The following is a 17,994-nucleotide window of genomic DNA, read 5'->3' on the forward strand; positions in this document are numbered from 1 at the left end:
CTGCTCCATTGAACCAGCATCTTTCAGGGTAGAAGGAAGACATGCATCAATGCTCTCTGTCCTGGCACCTAGGTAATGGAATGACCTTTCCCTGGCTGTCCAAAAAGCCGAGTTACTGGCTATCTTCAAACAACTACGAAAGACCTACCTCTTCACACAGACTCATGGTACTCTTAGTCGCTGACCTAGTGAATCAGTATGAGGGTATGTTTATTAACAGAGACTTCAAAGCACTTCTGTAAGTCACTCTGATAAGGGCGTTTGACAAATGCGAGAAATGTAAATGTAAGTCTTTTATTTGTATCACATTAATGAACTTCTATGTCCCTTGAGCATCGTTGCCAGTTTCCGTATAATGTCTGTGTACTGCAGAGATGTACTACAAATCAGATATGCCCACCACTGTTAACTTGTTTCCCACAGAGAGACTGAGAAAAAGCCTCTACCTTTTATGCATCTACCTTTTCTGTGCCCAAAATTTTTTGGTTAGTTCCAAGACTTTTGTGCGTTATTTGGAGATGTAGTTGAAGTGGGAATTCTGTTGAAAACTGACAATCCTACCCACAAGCGAGTTTTAAAGCACATTTTGGAAGTAGTTTTGTCTTGCATGATCACAGTCCCGATGCACACACCTAGTCTGACAATTTCTGGCAAGCTGTCTTTTAAAAAAAAGAAAAAAAGAAAAGACAAATTAAAAAAACAAACCACCACCTCTTGTTTGTATCTGTATTCGTATATGTTTATGACGTGTTATCTACGGTATTTGGTTAAATCCCTATGAGACCATCCCTCATTTCCCGCTCCACAGCACAAAGCTATATCAGTAGGAACGTATTTAGCATTGGTATCCAGATAAAATAATATATTTGCCAGTTTACATGCTCCATGTCCAATGTGTATACTGTGATTTCAGCTTGCTAACTAGCTAGCAGAGTAAAATAATAAAGGTTTGGTAGCTGACATAAATCGATGGAGAAATGGTTTAAACCAAGTGCTACCAATGTCTACTCTTTGCGCTGCTTTTAATAGAAGAAAGATTCAATTTCAGTGCCTTCTTTTGCTTGAGTCTATGGTTTTGATGATTCGATCCTTTGACCTTCTCATCTATTGAACTTCACTTGAGCTGAGTATGATTGGGATGATTGTTACAGCAATAAAAAAACGAGTCCAAGATTTCTGTAAGTATCTTCATAGCGACAGGATATGAATAAATCATACACTATATGGAATTTGAAAATATATAATTTAAAACATCCAGGACCAGTGGGTCCAGACTTAAACTCCTCACTCTGTTAAGGGCACACCTTTCCTGATTTTCAGTTTCACTGTAGTTGATGAATAATATGCTACACAATGAAATGTACTCATCTTTATACGAGAAAAATGAAATACAGGGCAGAATCGATGAATTTTAAAAGCATTATAAAATCATTCAAGTATGACTGGCAGATAGCTGATGTTTACAGCAGTCAAGCCTAAGATCACAGAAATGGATTCAACATCTACAGAATGAACAGCCAAACCAACACAAATGCTATACCTTTTACTGAAAAAATATTGTCAAATTATTAATTCAATATTGAATTTATTTTCATTATCAAAATGAATTCTATCACACCGTATAACACTAAGTGGACAGGGGCTTAACCAATAAACATTTAAGCCGGCAATATTGTCCAGATTGGAGTCTAAACTATATCCGTTACTGGCCAGTCCATCAATTTTCTCAAAGCTGTAATAATAGGTGGAGGTCAATGAGGGCAGAGAGTTCAGTGATTCATTTATGGTGGGCTTAACCAATAACTCAACTGAATTTAATGTGGCCATCGGTGACAATCAGGCCATTTTTCACTCCATTTCTCTCACTCACTCTCTCTTTCACACACACACTCCTTCCCTCGTTGTGTTTTTCCAAATCAGTAGTTTGCAGAAAGGTTCATGATGTGTAAAATAGCAGCATTTTATGAGCCTTATCTGTGAGAAATGGTAATAGTTAAAACTGCAGTCGACTGTAACAGGCCTAAGGATGGATTTTTAACTTCCATATGAGCTCTAGCACTACAGTGGAGATCTCAGAATGAAATAGCGGCAGAAAGAGGGGAACCATGAGCTCTGGATGGATTACACACTAATACACACACGAGCAAAGCCCCCGTAATGTTATCTCCCCGTACAGCTCCTGCCCAAATTGCCTCATCCGAACTAGACATGCTTGCCAGGGCAAAATACCCAAACACTCGCATGCTGAGACATAATAATAACAGCTCTATTCAAGCAAACACTGTTACACAGATAATGACACACACACACACACATACACACACAGGGTCAAAACATTTGGGTTATCTCCATGGTCTACCTTACTAAAGTGATTTTACCCCAACCGCTCCCCTGCTGCATCCCTTCCACTCCAATTTTTCACTCACACACACACACACACACACACACACACACACACACACACACACACACACACCTTTGCAAGCCATCAAATGAGAGTAAAGAGGACCTACAACACTCCACATCCCGAACACACAAACTTCAACTTCTGTTGAAAATGTATTCGATTTAACTCATTTTTCCAATTATATTTATTTCCATTTGACGTATTTAGATTGCCTTTTGGTTTACTGAGTTTAGGTTTAGGTATAGGCATTAATTATGTCTAGTCCATATAATTATGGAAAGTCCTCCCAACGATAGCAAGACACATGTGTGTGTGTGTGTGTGTGTGTGTGTGTGTGTGTGTGTGTGTGTGTGTGTGTATGTATATGTTTAATCTCAATCGTTATTGTGTGAGAGTATCTCATTTAAAGAAAGAGGGTTATCAAGCCCTCTCCTCTAATAAGAGCCCGTCGATATGGAGAGGCTCATCTTATGCTGTCTTTATCTGCCAGATGGAGCTAATTGAAGATTCTCCATCTCAACTCACACGCTAACATAAAGAGGGACAGTCTAATGCACTTCTATGAGCCTGGGAGGTCTTTTAGAGATGGAGAGAAAGGGCTTGAACTTTGACAAGAAGACATACACATAAAAGGCGTATTGGACATGTTTCCATCAGGTATAGGCGTTCTGCCTTTTAGAAAAAAGTCTGGACAGATTCAGTGAAGCGTTGCTTTCCGCAAAGGAGCCAAATTACCCGAGGAACCTCCAATTCATAGGGCAAAATGGGATGAATGGAGGGTAATCCTGACTCAGTTTACTTTAAAGGAAACATACTTTTATAGTCAGTGATTCTGGTAAAAAATGACTTCACTGTTTTGAAATACAACCGAGCTGTTCAGTCATACCTTGAAAAACCAGGTCCCTAAAACATGTATAAACTAGATTATTGAATGCAAGTGCGACATCACTAAATCTAAGTCCACATTAACCCGGATAGATCAGAAAATTGCATTTTGTGTTAAAATGCTCTCCGTCTACACTGACGTTCTCAAACGTTTTCCAAAAACTGCTTTTCCACACTGAAACATCTGAAAACGATTACATCCGTATACTGCGCGTGCGTAAAAATTTTAGTGACAACATATTTTTATTGCACTTTCACATTTAGTAAGTTTTCTCATGCCACAATATAACGCACAAGTAGGCATGAGAAAACTTGAGCTGGTCAATTATGACAAGGATTTAGGAACATAGTGTGAGCCATGACACAATAATTTACCTTCTGATAAACTAAATTTTATTTTTTCAGTTAATTTTACAGACTGTATGCAAAAAACAACCGTTAACCTGTTCCACCTTGTAAACAAATACAATAAACCTCAATGTTTAGTGTTTGAAGTCTGCTCCTCTTAAATATATTTAAAGCTACACTATTAGGCATTTCCACTGTCATGATTCTGGGCTGGAGTCAGTTCTCAAACTGCTCTGTGTATATTGTGTGTATATCTGAATAATCTCATATAGGATGTGATTGGGTGAGTTCATTTACCCGTCAGATGCAAAGCGCTTTAGTTTAATGGTGTTCATTAGGATTTTTACAGCCGATACCAATCCAGATACCAATCTTTTTTTGTTTAAGCTTTAAACAGGAGGTCTGTCAAACAGTTAAATGTAAGCTCTCTGCTCATGGTCAATGCTAATTGAGTTAAAATAATAGCAATGAGGAATACTGTTGGTTAATTGATAAATAAACAAGCATAAAATATTTATTTTTAAATATCTTAAAAACAATAGAGAGTCCTAATTAAAAGTAGACTAACACAAAAATGATCCATATTAGGAAAAAGGCTAATAGCTTTCTAAGGAAATAGCGAACTAAGCTTAATGTCAAATTGATATTAAATGCAACCCATAGTAATTTAACATTATTTCATTTCTCATTTTATTTATATTTAATGAAGTTATTATAATATTAATTTTTTTATATTAAATGATTTATTTACAACTAAGCACATTTTCCCTCTTTACATTTTAGTAGATTTATTTTTGCTTGTTTATCAGTTTTAGATTGGTTCCCCCAGTACAATGTCCATGTCTGCTGATAATATTGTGTTTTGGGGATTCAATCAAAACATGGAAACTGGAGTTGACTTTTCTAGTGATATCTGGCAACCGTGAGTTTAAATGAAGTGAATTAGAGTTAGTGAAGGAGAGCAACAGCGTACTGTATGTTTACAGACTGAACAATTGCTAATCTTGATTATGATTGGTGAGGAATTTTTTTAATAAAGAAGTCTGAATTAAACCCACCATCATTAGCATTATTATTAATTATTAATTTTTTAGGTTCAGGTCATTTTGCGGGATCAATAAAAGATGGCGGTTTGTGAGTTCGGGAAGTTGAAGCAGATGATGTAAAGAGTTACTTGTCATCATAATGGCTTCTCTGAAGTATTTCCACACTTGTTCAGTTGACTGAGGAGATGAAAAGCGGTGTGAAAGTAACTGTTGCTCAGTGTAGATGCATTTTGGACTTCCTGCAGGTTTTATTCCGGTTGTATTATACAACTCCGAACAGGTCACTCGCACCGGTGCAAATAAATATTTATTCACAGTCGCACAAAGTGCTTTTCAGTCACAAATGCGAGTGACATGGTCGCACAGTAGAGCCCTGAGTTTATCTGCAAAGTTTTTTACCGTTTGGCGTGATGACGTTTAATGTCCCTGACAACCTCTCTTTTGCCATTTAGCATCATGTTAATGTCATGCTTTCTCCTCATGCAAAGCGCTGGAGCTCAAAGCGAAACTGGCAGCTCGAGCGCTAAAATGCTAACTCTGTTTCGGGGTTTTGGCACTACAAAATTACGTCATCCCTGCGCCGCTCTATGGTGTGAGTGTAGCTGTAAGTGTGGGAAGCGCTTGATTTGATCTGCAGCTGAGTTTCTATGAGTGGAGGACAAACTTTAAACGTTAATATCGCAGTCGATTATGTTCATTTAATCGTGGGCAGTCAAAATTGTAACCGCCATCGATATTCGATTAATTGTCCAGCCCTAAGGGAAACTGTAACGCTACAGCATTACAATACAAATCCCTGGTAACAGTTAAGGGAAGGCCCACATATGGGTGTGACAGTCAGGTGTCCACATACTTTTGGCCATGTGGTATATAGGCCAGAGTTTGTAAAAGTGTTCTGCCTTCATGAAAAGCCATGTTTATTTAAAATGCATTTAAGTCATATGTCCTTATCTGTCTGCCTCTATCACAATCCCATTCTTTCCAAGCATTCTTTCTATCTCTATCTCTTCAGAGCCATTTATCCTACATTTTTAGAGAGACAGGCTCTAGCCGCTGTGGCATTTTAATATTGCCTTACACACACACACACACAAGGTTATAGAGTGGCTGTATGTGTCCAAGCTTGTCTGTATTGCCGAAATGGAGAGCGAGAGGTGCGTAGTTATCACAGCAAAAAAAGCACCCTCTCATGTATCTCACACTTACCCTTTCTCTTCATCCCTTCTTCAATCCTGATGTATAAACAGCCGCCTTCCTCTCTGGCCGAGGCGATAAGAGGAAAAAAAGAAAACAGATTAAAAGATGGGATTCCCACAACCAATGCGAGTGAGAGAGCAAGCACGGAGAGTGACAGAGAACATGTGAGAGCAAGTGTGAATGGAAAGGAAAGTAATTTCCACCCAAAGTTTCAGCAGAAGGGAACATAAATGCAATTGCGCCAGAGAGATGTGCTTTCATCCTGATCAAAGGCGGGGAGTAGATTTCCCAGGCAACTATTCAAAAAGCAGTATTAGCCGCCAGTGGTTGTAGAGCTAAGAGCTTAGCCAAGAACCGGGCTGCTGACATGGGTGAGAAATCACACTGCCACAGCTCCAGCAACACAGTTTCACTGAGATTGGCTCTGAATTCACTAGCAATCAAATCGGCATGGGGAAACCCCCTGTTGAGCAACACACACTGACCTTGCTGACAAACCTGATCTCCTCTGCTCAAGCTTGGCCCAGTGCACCTTTGCACTCTAGGAAGCACTGCATGCACCAGCACATACACACAAATCTGAATCCTATTTTCTGCAATATTGTGAATGCTATTTGACATTTTTCATCTACAGCGTGTTGACTGTTTACTACAACTGCAACAACTAATCGATAAAATGGATAATAATCGATGATGAAAATCATTGTCAGCAAATCTCATTATGGATTAGTTGGTCTGCGCGCGGCACGGGGTGTGTTTACTCACTACGTTACTTCTGTTCCGAAAACACACTGCAGAGAGTAAATACTAAAGTGATGTCCCAAATGACGTACTCTACACTTACACTATGCATCATATACTCTACCGTCTAGTGTATGAATTTTAGAAAGGTAATATCATCTCAAATGGAACATGAGTGTTTTTGTACTAACCGGAAGTATAAGCCGAGTAGACTCGATTTTGCTGCTGCTCACTTCCGGTGTAAAATTTTATCAGTGCAGAGATTACAGAGATTACAAACTGCAGTTTTGTCATCATTCCACACAAGAGACATCTTCTTTAAACACAGCATGAAATTGATGTGTTTTCCCGCCCTCTTTTGATTGACAGGATATAATCGGCCCTGATCATAGGAGGTTTTTGCGTGAAAAATAGCCTTTATTGGCCGATAATTGGTACATCGGCGCATCTCTAATAAATACTATTATATAATATAAACTTATATATTAGTTTATTTTATATATAAGTATTTATGCATAATTTTTTATGGATGCACAAAAAGCACGGAATTAAACTACGGTCCTAAATGAATAATATATATTCTGGTGTGTATGTGTGTGTCTGTGTGTATTGGGTTCTTTTCAGTCTTATATAATTGGACAAACAGTTGTGTAAAGTTTTAGTCTGAAGTTTATATTTGTAACACTCAGTTTGTGGATTTTATTTTAAATAAATGGGGTGGGGTGGGGTGGCACTGAAAGTTTAACCCCCCCCCCCCCCCCAATCCGATTACTCGATTAATCGAAAAATAATCGGTCAACAATTCGATCATGAAAAGTCGTTAGTTGCAGCCCTACTGTTTACACACAAGAAGGAAAAAAAAATCAGAAAACCAGAAAGACTTTACTGATCAAAATGGAAGGCTTTTATTCATTACATTGATAATAAAACAACACCAATCAACAACATCCAATCACAGATAAATGACTTTTAGTGAAGACATGTTCAGAGTTGTGCCACTGTTAAAAATGCAGATGGAGCTAAAAAAAAATAAAATAATAATTACAAGAACAATAATCTTGCTAAAGAGGCCACCATTTGGATTAATTGATGAGCAATTCTTTGCCATATGCTGTTTTGCAGGTAATTATTTTTTAGCCTTTATGATATTTCTTTTTATTATTATTATTATTATTATAAATAACGTGTTAATCCTGCTTGGTTTGATTTTTTTTACTGACACAAAATATGATTTGTTTTTATACTAACTCCTTTCTAACAGGACTTTAACTTGATGGTATTCTTAGATGTTATTGTTTTTATACTAGCGTATGGATATTTTTTTTTTTTTTTTTTAATGGGACTACAAAGCACTTTTCACTCAGGAGAGAGAGACCTTTAGGTGCTCTGAAACTAGGGCAAGACCAGCGCACACTAATTTAATCCCACACTTTTGGGCTAAAACATGCTGACTAAAAGTTGCACAGCAGTTCAGCAGAGCTATACAACACACTACGAAGCTGTGTTCTAATACACACAAATGTACCTTCTCAGCTTCAGCTCATTTCGCATGGCAGTGTTTTATTACAGCTTATTCCACAGTGTGGGTGAATGCTTAAATCTGATTGGTCAGAAGGCTTGTATTATTTGTGTAGTTTGTAATATACATCCATCCATTTTCCGTACCAATGATCCTACACAGGGTCGCGGGGAGCCTGGAGACTATCCCAGGGAACTCACAGCACAATGCGGGGGACACCCTGGACAGGGTGCCAACCCATCCCAGTCCGATCACACACACATTCACACATTACAGACAATTTGGAAATGCCAAGCAGCTTACAACGCATGTCTTTGGACTGGGGGAGGAAACCCCCGAAGCACAGAGAAAACATGCAAGCTCCGAGCACACAAGACGGAGGCGGGATTCAAACCCTAATTAAGCCACCCTAATCGCAATATGAACATTAATATTAGCGAGCTAGACTAACATGTTATTGTTTCTATAGTAACAGCTCATACACAGGGAGGTGTACAGCAGATGCTTACACATAATCTAAGACAAATAATAAACTGATTTTAAAAACGGGTCGAGAGAGAAAGAGAGAGAGGCTTTTGAAGAATGAAGGTTTATCGCAGCTGTAACGTACCAAGACCAGGAACCAGGATTCTCTCAGGTGTTCCATGAACTTTAAATCTAACTACGAAGCGTTAAGATACATGACGTGTCATTCACTAACAAGTTAAACATTGTAATCATCGGCGTAAGCGGAATAACATGCTCCACGCTGTACTGTTATACTAAAATTACGCACCCCCACCCCCGGCACGCATTATTTTCGTATAGCAGCACGTAGTGTCTTGTGTTATTCCTTACATCTAACAGAACTAATGTAAAGATTACTCAGGTCCAGTCTTCAAACGCTTCTTTCCAGTTGAGTGACAGATGTGTTAGACTACTCGTTTATTTGGATATGAGCCAGATGGCGATTTCATCATTGTACAATAAAACTACATAGTGGGGCAAACATCAGAGTTGGAGCATAGGCCCAGAAGGGGAGCATCTGACAGAATGCACAGACAGCTGGCCACATATCTGCATCAGAAATCTGTATTGCTGCAAATGGAGCAAACCTATTTGATAGAGTCGGCGAGAGAAAACTAGAAAGAAAAGAGAATTTCTCTGTCCATGCATTCATGAATGTATTTCTCTGTCTACTCATTTAACCATCCATCATTTCTTCTTCAATTTACGCCACCTGACCGTGCCGCAGCACACACATCTATCCGCAGAAGCTTGTTTCAGTCTAACCTCATACTTCTGTGTAAAAGCCATCGTGACTGCTGCCTCCCGCCTCCACCCTGCATCCCACTCGCTCGGCTATTGAGAAATGCAGCCTTTTCATTTCAGCCGCTTAATGGGAGCAGAGAGAGGCCCACGCATACTAAACAGCTCTGGAGCAGAACCCAACGGGGCATCCAAGCGGGGTCTGAGCTCGGATCTTACTCTCGCTCCTTGTGTGAAGATTACAATGAAAACGGGTTTTCAAAGTGAATTTAAGAACATACCTAATTAAAGACGATTTACAAAGTCAGAACCGAATTGTTCCTCCAAGCTGAGCTCCTTTGAGAGCCATTTTGTCGACATGCTGCCGCCTAAGAGATTCCTACTAATTCTTAGGAAACAAAAGTGAGTAACACAAGACTGTGTGCATTTGTACACTGCCATAAAAGACCCGTGTCCTCGTAGACACAAGTCACATGTTTTAATTTGCTTTATTTATTTGTCCTGTGCCTTTCTGGGAGCTACATCCAAATGTCAGAAGAAGGTGGATTATAATGGTGCATCCCAGAGCGAGGCATACATTATCATGACTTCCAAACACCTGCTCAATACAACGCTTGCCCTATGAAAGACAGGTCCATTGTGAGTGTATTTATGAGGGCAAATGTGAATCCCAGAAGAAAAGCTGACACGTTAATGCACTGTGACCGTAACAAATGCCGCATGTCAGCACACACACCCCGTGTTGTTATTCTGCATGCAGCACATGCATCATAAATCTCCAAAGACCGCGTTATCAACCATTGAATTTTTGTCTTAGCTTTTTCTTCCCTTTCCTTCTAAGGGGAAGATTGGAGTCAGTAGAGCGGCGCATTTCTCCATACCGCAGTGAGGGATGTGGCGAGGTGAGCGAGGGCGCGAACGGAGGGGGAGATTATTTATTCTTACTGATTTAACCTGGGAGAGGGTGAAAGAAAAAACAAATGGAAAAATAATGCGTTTTGTCTCTGGATCAACAAGGTAATGTACACTTCAGAAGAATGAGCAGTGTAAGAGGTCATAAACAAGGAGTGCATGAGAGAGACAGAAGGGAGGGGGCGCGTTACCCGAGTACAGCGACTGAGATCAAACACGGGAGTAAAATATAGATTGAGTGTCATCGAAATGGGCAAATAGAAGAAAATATGCCACCCTACAGAGCAGCAACAGCAACGTTGTGTAGACAACACGGCGCTCCTTAACCGAGCGTCAGAAACACAGCCAATTACAGGAAATCTATTTCAGCATATTCATCTTCAATTCTACACTCTCATCAGCACCAATAAACTGCGTATCCTGTTAGGAGAGCAGATGAAAAGCAGAGCAAATTGTGAGTCAAACATCGTTCTTAAAACCTTGAGAGCAACTATTATTACGTTATACATAATTTAATATAATAATAGCTCATTCTTTTATTTGAAATATGACACACTATCAATAATATACTTACCCAAGGACAAATATCACCTAATTCAAGATTCATATCTGCAAAAAGTGCTGAAAATCAAACCACAAACTACAAGATGAAAGACATATCGTCGACAAAATAAATGGCTAAATTCATTTTCACATAATGTGCTTGGTGCGCTTTAGTTTTTTGTGTTCTTGTTTGAAACAGCATTCCCCAGAATAAAGCAAGCACATGTCTCTTGACTCTACATGTGGCAGTGGCACAGGCTGCATGTTTGAAATGAACGAAATGAACAGCAATTTTATTATGAACCATCTAAAATAAATACATTTAAAAAAAAAAAAAAAAAAACATTGAAAGTTACAAAGGCTAAGGTTCTAATTACAGCAGCTAGATCTCAACCCAGGCTCAGGATCCTAAACGAGTATTCTGTCCTTTGTGGGCTGCCACCACCTGGATGAGGGAATTGCTTTAGCTCTAATTAGGAAGAGCAGATAACATCACCCAGAATTGACTGATCGATATGGAGGACGAGGAACACCAGTCAGTGGCTCCTCTCTGAGTGGGACAGATTTCTGAGACAGGGCATTCCCTGCTAGATCAGGATTCCCCCAGTGCACTTAATCTCAAAGCCCAGCAGGGAGTACTGAAAGATTACACCCCAAATGGGAGAGTAGTCCATCGCAGGGCACCATACTCACAAACATTTTTAAACTTTTGCATTTTTTTGTAGCTAATCCACCTACCGCATATTTTGGGAGGCAGGAGGAATGTGGAGAATCTGGAGGAAACCCAAATGAGCATGTGGAGAACATGTGAAACTCCCCATGTACAGTCACAGAGCTATGAGGCAGAAACACTACCTGCTCCCTGCCACCATGTCACCCAAGGTTAGTCGTTAGGCTTATTGCACAGGTTCTCAACCCTTTTCCGTGCTCTAACACACCCACTTCAACTCAGGATGGGCTGATTAATCATCTGATTAGTTGAATCAGGCATGTTGGATGCAGGGAAACACTACAGGGGGTCCCAAAAGTCTCCATACACAGGGGAAATAAATGTGTATATATAAGCTGTCACAAGGTTGCGATGGACTTTACCAGGAATCAATGCAAGCACATCACACACGACACTGTCGCCAAACTTATTAACAAATTCAAAAAGACCTGAAATGTCATGGACCAACCGAGAAGTGGACATCCACGAACATCCAGTGACGAAGGCACAACCTGACATTATGATGGGGAACATAGTCCCCTACTGTGTGGAGACTTTTGGTACACCACGTATACTAAAATGTGCAGGACAAGGGGTTCTCCAAGACCATGGTTGGGAACCTGTGGTGTACTGAAATAAAATACTTTTGCCCTCCATCTCATCTAATGTAAAAAAGGATGCCAGTCACTTCATTTGAATCTTCTTTGGAATGGACTGCAGTTTTTGTCTACCATTTTCAAAGAAGAACAGTCTATTTTAAATCTATCTTGCGGTATAAACGACTGTTAATAAGCAGGACAGATGAGTATTTGTCATGCTCCAGATTCTGAAAAGAACAGCATGGATCAAAACAAAAACCAACCTTGTTTTCCTGAGTTCAGCAGCTCTAGCAAAGCAGCCAGAGCTCATTAGCCGACTCTTTGCTTAACTCACTAATGCAGCAGAAACAATTCCTTGCACGGATCCCCACTCTTGGTTCTGCAAAGCCCCCAAAACCAAAGCCCAGCTTGTAAGGATGACTAAATAAGCCAGTGTGGATAGCGAAACAATGTTGGCTTTGTAGGCCCCTACACACTGTTCTGCGTCTCCATGGACACACACTGTTGCCTGCTGGGACCATTCAGGCAGAAGGGGATGCCTTCCCGCCGACACACACTCAAAAGTCCGGAACACAGAACCCACGCTCGACGCAGGAGCCCCATCGTGGTCTGCTTCTGTCGATCGCCAGGTGGTGTGTGAGGAGGCTGTCGTGCCAACAGGCAAGGACTGGCAGAATGCCACCTCTGACTGAATTGAGACCCTCTATTCAAAAACACTACCTATAATGAACTCTACAGTGAGGTCACTGGGAAAGATGCAGTCTAAAACAGAACTAAGGTACATGTGGACTGATAAAAGTCAGCCGATAAAATCGGTCTACCATAAAAGAAATAAAAATCAATAAATAATTATCATTGTCCAAAATGACTGAGATGGTCATCAGAGATATTTCAACTAACCTGTGATTATCCTTTGTGTTGTTAAGTCTGCGTCACCATATTGATTTCGGCTGAAACAGCCAAAGGCTGAAGACATAATTGCTTATGACACTCTGTTTCCTTCGTGTATTTTAATTAGAGCCATGAACAAATGACGGCAATGACAGGGAGGTCAATGTGCAATGTGCATCAGGACTCATCATCATGGCACTGACCTGGGACTGAGAGGTTAACTGTGTTCAGGCTACGCCATTCTTCAAGGCAGCACTTCCTACAGCAACTATACCAGGGGGCCACAAGACACATTGGGATCAGTGGGGCATAGAGGCAGTGCCTCTGGGCATCAAATGAGAGAAGAATAAATTAGCTTCAAATAATCTCTCCTTCTGTTTGTGTGTGTGTGTGACTGAGTTGTGCATATGTGTGGTTACTTGGGTTAGTAGCCACTTTATTAGAAACACCTTCAATGCAGATAAAAGATATTGACTGTAGCCCTTGTTGTTAAGCAAAAAACCTTCCTTCATTGTAAAGGAACCACCGTAGGACCACCTCTAATAAGATATTATTTGGATCTGTGTATGTGTGGTGGTACAAGGCAGAAGTGGGCTGATACACGTTGCATAACAAAATATGGGCCAGAGTCAGTCATTGTAGGGCTTGGCGACATGAAAAAATATCATATCACGACACTTGAGGACATTTCTACGATACACAATGCTTATCACAATATAGAATCCAGCTAACAAACTGTCCGCAAAAAAGTAGTAAGATAAACAAAAAAAACCCCACTAAACTGAAACTGATGATACTTTTCTTTAAGGCCTACAAAAACTAAGAAGATTAAGTTTTGTTTTTTATTACGTCAAATCAACGGCCTCTATCCAGTATTATTTAATTTATTATTTAATAGATCAGTCCATCGGACCGTACAGGATTTCGCTTGAGTTTTTTGTGGAAACCTAGCTGAATTGGCGGAATCACAATTGCACTAAATTGTTTCACGCTGTCTTTTGCAGTGATGTTTGTTGGTAAATGAGACCTTTTAGCTGTACTCAAGTTCGACGCACTTGAATCGAAGAGGGCTTTGTCGGAATGTGCGTTGTGATGATGTCACATGACACGTCTTGGACCAAATTTACAGAAAATCTGAGGTAATTTTGAAAAATTGCAAACTTCTCCGAATATTGCGCCGTTTGCTGGATTTTGCATAAATTTCTGCAAACACGAAATCCTGGATGGACTGATAAATGAGGCCCATTGCATATAGCTACAAGTTAGGAGTACTTAATAAACTGAACACCATGTATATATTATCAGTTCAGTTGTGATCACTCTTTATCCAAACTGTGGTCCTGGAAAGGCAGATTCCTGCACATTTTGCTGGTTCTCCTAACGCACTTGCTACAGCTGACTGTTAACCTAATACAGGGAACGTTACGAATGATGAATGAGTGAGAAGTGATCGCACCGCGCAACGGTGATGACGCACGGTTGCTTACCTCGTCACCGGAAATCCTGACGCGCTTTGCCCTTCACGTCTGCGCGAGCTCATAAACCATTTCTGCAGCGGTTGTTCCTAAAGATTTCATCGCGCGCACCCTGCTGCCCAACAGGCATAAGCTCTCCGAGGAAGCGGACATGTTTTCTGTCAGATCAAATCATCCTACTGCGCGCGGACACACACACACACACACACACTCGCGCGCGCACACACAATGGAAGCTTATGGAAAGGATTCATTTAATATAACTCTTTTAAATGTTGTGGGGAAATTAGTGCATGTGCAGTTGTGGCCAGTCACATGAGTGTTTGGTAAATACTTACTTCCGGGTTATTAGTTTATAATTGACATGAAGAAAATTGAGATCTTTAACCTGCATGCACGTGTGTATTACGCTCTGCACTAGGGTTGTCTACCTGTTACACTACTAATCCATTAGCTACTTATCCATTAACACTGATATTGCTCTGGATGAAACTGAAACAATAACAATCAACTGGTGCCTCTGTTTCTTTTCTTTCTTCCTTTCTTTTTTAAATTATTAATTCATGAAAACAAAAGCTCAGGTTTGCATCACTCGTAGACGAGCCGCGCGCGCGTCCCCGTAACTAGTATTTACGGTCACGCTGACAGCACGTGAGGACAGCGTACGATCACTGCAGACTCTTGCGCACACTTGCACGCACGCGCGCACACACACACACACACACACACACACACACTCTACCCCTATAGTGCGTCTTGTTTCCTATCTCACTTTTTTCTTTTTTTAATAATAAAACGATCAGAATGGATTTGGGCTACTACACTCTAAGCTCTCCCCGTTCCCCGAACTCCTGGATCAGAGGAGGTGGTGGTGGGATCTTCATAAATGTGACTCGGTGTTCGGGGCAAGAAATCTTCACGCGCCAGTCCGAGAGAGTCGAATCCGCGCGGATGTCCACGTAGCGCACGCGCACACGCATCACTTCGTGGCCAGTACATGATGACTACGGTGTTTAATCTAAAGCAGACCGGCAGTGGATAAAACCAACAACCGTAGCTTAATCAATATCTGTCGGGGTGTGTGTGTGTGCGGATTTTTTTCTTCGTTCCGTTTCAGAGCAGCACACAGCTGGGATGTATGTCAATGCAGCAAAACCGCGCATCTCCGATCCTGCCTTCACACGAGCGCGCGCTCTGACCGTCAACCGGTGGCAAGTGCACAGTCCTTAAGTCCTTAAAGAATTGCGTCTTCCAAAACTATTTCTGCAGACAGTTAACAGGTATTAAACTGGACAACAAATAAGCATCCATCACTGGTAAACCGCGATTAAAAAAAACAATCAAAACAAAACAAAAACAAAACAATATGTGGAATAAAATCACTTCCGAGCCCTCCGGAGTAGAAGATAAAACCGCACCTGCCCTGATCTTACCTTTAAACTCGTGCGTGATGGGGCTGTTTCCATACTTGGCATGGTTAGAATCCAAACGCGAGCTCTGTACGCGGTCCACGGCTCTCAGAAAACGCAGTAATCCACTTTCCCATGCCCGACACAGCCGGCTAAATCGGGACTACATCCTTCCCATTGCAGCCGGAAAACTGGGACGGGATTTTCATCGCTTTCAACCCTTTTCCCACCGGTTTTTTTTTCTCGTAGCACAGGATACACTGAAGTTGCCTAGTTACCTCTGTTTTAAGGCGGCTGAACCCAGCGCTCGAGTAGCCTATCACAAGCACGACTGCGCGTTAACCCCCTGTGCACCGTGCTGTCCTGATTTCTCCGTTGGTGGTGGTGGGGATGAGGGGGGTTGGGCAAGTGGGTGTGTGGGGAGGGTGTAGGGGCAGTACGAGTTCCGACATCAAGATGCGCAAAGGAGGATAAAACAGAGAAACAACTGCAGGAGAGAGAGAAAAGCCATGGGCACACTGGTGATGACAGCGCAAGGAAGGTGTCCTTATGTGTATAAGATTTTTTATTTTATGACTTGTACATTATCGAGTCAGTACTAAAACATTTTAGCATGTTAGATTCCCAAACATTAGTTTTCCAGCACAAAATGAAATGTTACAGAAAAATGTTTGCATGTCTTCTCTTTACTTTATTCTATAATGTAGAAACATTTCATTTGATTATTTTTAAAGGCATCTTTGCTGTACAGCATTTATTTGCATGTGCCTGAAACTATATATATATATATATATATATATATATATATATATATATATATATATATATATATATATATATATATATATATATATAGGCTAGAACACATGCACAGGTTAGATTACTTCCTGAACAAGTGCGGACCCGAGTACGAGTTGCGTTCACAGTTGCGGGAATCACAGCACAGTTCCAGAGAAACTCAGACCACCTCCTACAGGTAGTCTCGGGTTCGGTACCTCGGTGCACTTCCCAGTCCGCATGACAGCTTTCACATGATCGATTTTTCATGCAAACCGTGCTCTGTTTCGGATTAAACTGCTAGTGTGAAAACCCCCTTAACCAAGACTGTATGAAAGAATTCAAATCCCATTCCAACAGAGAGGGGGTCTTTTGGCAGTATAGAGAGAGCTTTGCTTTAAACTAGTGAGACACCTTATCACTCGGTATATTGATTTCAATTACACCTTCTGCTCGAGAAGGCACCACACCCTCTCCATTTTCAATCATGATTACCAGAGCCAGACAAGGACCACAGGGTGGTCTATACTGGTAGGAGATCATACCACCAAGGCAAAACCAAAGCAAATGACCGTCCCTCCAGGGTTTCGAAATTAAAGTAATATCAAGAAAACTCCATAATATTTGGAGGAGCTTGCAATTTGTCTAAATTACCACAGATCTTTGGCAGATATGGCCCAAGACATGTCATGTGACATCATCACAATGTGCAGCCAGCCCAGGCCATCTTAAATTCACATGCATCGAACATGAGTACAGCTAAAAGGTCTCATTTAATGTACCAACAATCATCACTGTGAAAGACAATTCTTTCAAAAATTTTGAGCAATTGCAATTTCGCCAATTCAAGTAGTTTTCCGCAAAAAAAAGCACATTAAACTCAGCAAATTGCATCGCACATTTGGACAAAAAGCCACAGCAAGATCAAGCATTTCTGGCCACAACAATCACAAAAAACTCTGCAAAATCCCATATGGACTGAAATGAGAAAAGATTCAGTGGGGTCCAAAAGTCTGAGACCACATTGAAAATGTGGGATTTTTTTTCTTAACTATTTAATATTCGAGATGTTGCACAATTTCTAGGTCACGTTTTAAATGTAAGCAAATTTTTGATTTTGACCATGTTGACTCCTTTGTGATATTGACCATTAGTACGTTTACATGGACAACAATAATCCGATATTAACCCGATTAAGATTATACTCTGATTATGAAACTAGCATGTAAACAGCGATTATTGATTAACTTAATCTGATTAAAGTCATACTCGAAGTAAACACAAATGGA

General features: G+C 40.6%; 1 protein-coding gene across 9 annotated transcripts in view; it reads right to left on the reverse strand.

Moving 5' to 3' along the window:
- The window catches only part of dab1a (DAB adaptor protein 1a), a 213,589-nt gene that overhangs the window by 160,061 nt on the left and 35,534 nt on the right, over positions 1-17,994 (reverse strand). For 4 of the 9 annotated variants that reach the window (XM_047150823.2, XM_047150824.2, XM_017456565.3 and 1 more), the window contains exon 1: positions 15,953-16,263. The exons of 1 other annotated variant lie outside the window; for it this stretch is intronic. The gene's annotated coding sequence lies outside the window, so the exon portion shown is untranslated. Of the gene's footprint in view, positions 1-15,952; positions 16,264-17,994 lie in introns of those variants that run through there. 4 more of the 9 variants (XM_017456573.3, XM_017456571.3, XM_017456569.3 and 1 more) reach the window with 2 other exon arrangements.

This window comes from Ictalurus punctatus, chromosome 25 (assembly GCF_001660625.3).
Source record: "Ictalurus punctatus breed USDA103 chromosome 25, Coco_2.0, whole genome shotgun sequence".
Lineage (NCBI taxonomy): Eukaryota > Metazoa > Chordata > Actinopteri > Siluriformes > Ictaluridae > Ictalurus > Ictalurus punctatus.